We start from the raw sequence: 5,213 nt of genomic DNA on the forward strand, positions 1-5,213 counted from the left end.
TCGGAGGCCTCTAGTTCCCCGGTGTTTGTCGGCGGCAGGTTTAATTAGCCCTCCCCTCAGAGGAGCGGGCTGGGCTTGGGCCAGGGAAGGGGCCTTTCACTGTCCCTGTGCTTTGTCTAGGAGGGCCAAAGCTGGGGCGCATGCAGGGACAACAGAAGGCTCCTCCCTCGTGCATCCATCTGTGTGGATTCAACATGCCAGACCATGTAACCGGTCTCCCCACACCCAGTCCCAGGCTGGCCCTTTGCTGCCCAGGTGGCCCAGAGAGTTGATGGCAGAGGCCCTAGCAGCACCCCTGCTGGTCCTCAGGAAGGAGTCCCATTAGTTCTACCCATCACACAGTAGGTACCTAATAAGTGTGTGGTGAACTGGTAGGTTTCTGGATGAATGGGCCTCACCCTTCCCCAACCTGGACCAGAACATAAAGACCCCCTCCACTGTGCTGGGGGAGAGCTGACCAGGTCATCTGCACAGCTGGCTGTGAGTCCTGCTGCCCTCCCATGGTCTTCGCCTAGCTTCCCTACCCCCAGTTGGCTGCAGGAAGGAAGGAAATGCTGTGTGTGCAATGCTCAGGACTGCAGGCAGGCTGAGCACTCAGCTGACATCAGGGCAAGGGGTCCCTGAGGCCAGCTCCAGCAACCCCACAGGGGTGAGGTGTGCTCAGGTGCCCAGCCTGGCCCCACCACCGGCTGCCTGGCCTCAGGGGACTCCCTTGGCTTGCCTGGGCCTGGGAATCCAAGTGTGTGCTCTGCACAGGGGTCTGAGGGACAAGAAGACAAGCCGGCTGTGTGTGGGTTACCTGGAGGGTGGGATAGCCTTGAGATGGTGCAGCAGGAACACCTGATCCAGCTCCTTTGCTGGGGGCTTCAGCTATCCTGTCAGTCTTTAAGACTCTCCAGTGCTGGGTCTGAACTGAGCCCCTCTCACAGCAGCTTTGTGGCAAGGATGCCTACCACGAGGATTTATTCATTCCTCATGACAGGCAGGGAAACCGAGAGCTAGTGAGGTGTGATGACCTGCCCTAGGACAGGACCCAATTCTGGACCTCCCTGAGCCCTGGCTGTGCAAGGTCTGGGTGCTATGGATCCATTCCGTGACCTCCCAGCTGGGTGACTATCAGCCTGGGAGGATCATCCTCCATGGAGGACTTCCTGGGGGAGGGGGTTGTATCAGAGCTAAGGGCTTGAAGCACGGTGGAGGGTACTGGGAAGATGATCCTGAGACATTCTGTCACTGGGAGCTGCAGGGGGCAGTAGTGCCAGGAGAGGAGGCAGGACCCCTGGATTCCCAAAGGATTCCAGTTTGGCCACATGGGGAGGGCCACATCCAGAATGCTGCTCTCTCCCTGGGTCTGCCCATGCCTTGTATGGGGAGCCTTGCCAAGCCCCTCGGCTGTGCTGCACACAGTGACTGGACCTGTCGTCTGGGGCTCCAGGGCAGCCTCGGCCCAGTGCAGGATGGGAAAAGGGAGATGGGAGGTGGTGAACAAGGCAGGACCTAGAGCAAGCCTGCCAGAGATGCTGTGTGGGAGTGGGACAAGCTGTGTCATTGTGGTCACATGTCCACCACAGATCAGAGTGTATTTACCTACAGGGCTGAGTGATGCCCTCGGGCTAAGGGACACCGCCAGGCTGGGTGACACTGCCAGGCTGACTGGCACAAGGTGGAGAGATTGATGCTCCGTTCATGTGCCGTCCTGGAACTGGGGTAAGGAAGCTGAGGTGTGGTGAGGGAGCCATGTGCCGGCCACACAACCCTCTGGGGCAAAGCCACGTGGGCAGTGGGTGTGTCTGAACGAGCATGGTGGCCTCAGGTAGGTCCACTGCTGCTCAGGCATGTCATTTCATGCCTCTGGGCCTCAGTGTCATCATCTGCACACTGGGGATGTCAGCAGCCTCTTCCTGGGAGGACACGCATGTGAGAGCTGGGGCAGGGCTGGGGCAGCGCTGTAACCAGGGCAGAAGCCCTGGCTGTGAGGAGGGGCCTCCAACCTGCTGCCCGAAGCCCCAGTTCATCCAATAAATAAACACTTCCCTGTAAACATGTTTCCGTCATGTTCTTGGTCTCACTGGACATCAGTCTACCATCAGCTGCTGAACATTCTGCTGCTTCTATCATTTCAGAACTAATTTAAACATTAAAAAAAATAATTCTTTCGATTACTGTGCAAAAAGCCCCAGAAGCCAGATAAATGGGGGCAGGTTCTGCTATCCCAGGATCTGAGCCAACCATGTAGCCCCTGGGTGGATGGCAGCATAGAGTGGTCCCAGGGACCTCTTGGCCCTCAAGAAGGTCTGTGGCTGTGCCTCACTGCCGTCCCAGGGCCCCAGAGTCAGGGCTGCCAGAGAAGTGACCCTCTGGAGTAGCCCAGCCCTGACCCCAGCACCTTGAGAGGGCTAATCACCCGCTCAATTCATCCTCAGCAAGCCCCGGCCCCGGGGTAACCCTCCACTGATTGCTCTTGGCGGTGTTGACCTGTGAGCTGTGAAGGATGCTCTGTCCACAGGTTGCCCTGTGGCTGGCCTGGCATCTTTGGATTGGGGCCAGGAGCATCCACTGTAAACCAGCAGCCGGTGTTGGGGGAGGTTAACACACTCAACACCACTTCTCGTGGCTTTAATTAGCTTCCTGTGCAGATCTCAGGGTTTGAGAGACTGAGGCTGGACATCAGCTACCCACCCACCTGGAGCCAGGGGCCCCACCTCAGGGAATCAGCAGGGGGCCACTGAGGGGTCTGGGGTCTGGTGGGGGCATGCAGGAGCTGAGCCTGCCACCCCAGGCTCAGCACTACCACTCCTCCCTGCCCCTCACCAGCACCGGCCGGTGATCTCATCACTTCCTGGGCTGTAAATATCACCCAAACGCTCACGACTCCCAAATTGTCCTCCAGCCTGGGCCCCTCTCCTGAGCTCAGCCCGCACAGCCCACGCGACACCCCCGCCCAGATGTCTCCTGGGCCTCGACAACGGTGGCCGCTCCTCCTGCACCCCCACCTTGGGGATGGGCACCCCATGCCGGCTGCTCAGGGCAGACGCCGGGAGCCCTGCCCACCATCTCTGCCTTCTGCCAGATCCAACTCGAAATGCGGCCATGTCCTTCCTGATCCTCCCACCCTACCCTGCTTGAGCCTTCCTCCTCCTCCCCTCGCCCCGCACTGCACAAGCTTCCACTGCACACACAGCAGCCAGAGGGACTTTCTCTGGAAATCAGATCCGGTCCTAGCCCCTCTCAGGACAGTCTCCAAGATCCGTGGGATGCCACCCTCTATCTCCTCCAGTTCCACCTGGGCTCACCCATCCACCTGCTTCAGCTTCTGAAGACCTGGTTGGCCCCTTGTCCCCACTCCTTGTCAAGGTCTAGGTTTCTCCCTTCTGGAGGAGGTGGGGTGCAGAGTCCCAAGAGATGGGCTGTGGGCTCTGACAGTACCAGGAAGGATGAATGTGTGGCTGTGGAGGCAGGGCCCATCAAGGCATCTGAGGGTGGTCAGCCAAGGCACTGCTCAGCATGGAGCCCTGCAGTCTCCTGAGCTGCCAGAGAGAGGACCATTGGTGATAGATACAGTTAGCCTTAAAAGTGCCTTGAGGTATCACTCAGTGAAGAGCAGGCTCAACATAGGTAGAGAACGTCCTGTCCTGGGAGGCATGCAAGCTGAGGAGCTCAGGTGGGCCTCAAAGCTCTTTGCAGATAGTCATCTGCCATTTTCTGGTTCCCAGGAAGGTGGTGGGAACCCAGGGGCCACTGTGTTGTGCAAAAACCTGTCAGCCTCAGTTTGGAGCCCTGCCTCTTCCCCAGATCTAGCACTTTGGTTACACCTTCTTAGGTATGGCATGGTCTGCTCAGGTGAACACTGGATTAAACAACAGAAGCTGTCTGACACCTCGACACCAGATTCCACAGAGCTGCCTCTGAGAAGGCTATCAAGGGTGAGCAATGGGGTCTCCTAGGCCCAGAGGGGCTGGGAGAGGAGCTTTGAGCAAATAGTGTCCCTATTCCTGTACAGCCTGCTTGAGCCGCCCCCTCTGAGCCGGGGGCAAGGCAGTCAGGTCTTTGAGCTTGGATGTGCTGGTGTCCTTTGTGCAGAGGGGCAAACTGCCAGGACCCACAGAGTGGGCAGGCAGTGCCGGTGAGCCCAGGATCAAGAAGAGGCCCTTGACTCTGCCCTGGCCCCCAGGGTGGGGAGGGTCTGAGCACACCATGGGCACTGAAGAGCTGGGCAGGGGAGCTGAGAGCCTGCTTGCTGCACACGTTTCCCCCTCCTCCTTCCTCCCTTGGGCTTCTGGAGCCCTGGCCGCCCCCACCGCCATCTGGCTCCACCAGCAACGCTCCCCCTACTCCCTCCCCCAACTCACTGTGCTTCCTCCCTCACCCTGCTCCCAAAGGCCCCTGCCCCAGGGGAATGGGGGAGCCTCAGTCACGGGCCACATGGCCTCTTTTCCTTTTGTTTCTAAGTCCTCACGGGCCCAGGCCTTGAGAAAACGTGCATGTGCATATTTTTGCCTGTGCTGTGTGTGCTGTGTTTGCAAGCACACGTGTGCGTGCATGTGTGTGCATACGTGTGGTCCTTGCCCTGCTGTGTACGTGCTGTGTGTGCTCGGGCATGCAGACCCATGTGTTTGGGATGCAGTGTGGTGGATGTGCACACATGCCTGGGCACATGCCTACATAGGCATAGCTGCAGGTGGCATGAGACCACAAGCGGTGGTATGAGGGTACACATGACCCCTGTCAGGTCTTGGAAGACAGGGGCCTGGACTTGCCCACTCAGCTCTCCTTCAGGGCCACCTTGTCTACCTACACCCAACCCATATGGAGCTGGGGAGCGGCGGCGCTGGCTAGGGTGGAAGGCTAGGAGCTCCAGGGACTCTGTGTGGCACCGGAACAGACATCCCCCACAAAGGCAGCCTCATCCTGCTCCTGTGGGCTCTGTGCAGGACAAACACTTCTCCCTGGGCAGATGCCACTGTCAGCCTAGCTAGAAGGGAAAGTGGCCAAGGCACACTGATGCTAGCCTTCATGGCTAGGGTGGAGGGCAGGGGCATGACACATCCCCGCTGACCATCATTGGGTGCTACTGGAGTGAAATGGCAGCCTGCACTACCTGGCAAATCCCTCCCCTTTCGGGACCTCCGTGTGCCTGTGACTGACGCAGGGCTGCACCTCTGGGACCCACATGCCTCTCATTGCCCACAGCACCCCAGCCCGAGAGGCCATAG

This window comes from Lynx canadensis, chromosome D3 (assembly GCF_007474595.2).
Source record: "Lynx canadensis isolate LIC74 chromosome D3, mLynCan4.pri.v2, whole genome shotgun sequence".
Classification (NCBI taxonomy): domain Eukaryota; kingdom Metazoa; phylum Chordata; class Mammalia; order Carnivora; family Felidae; genus Lynx; species Lynx canadensis.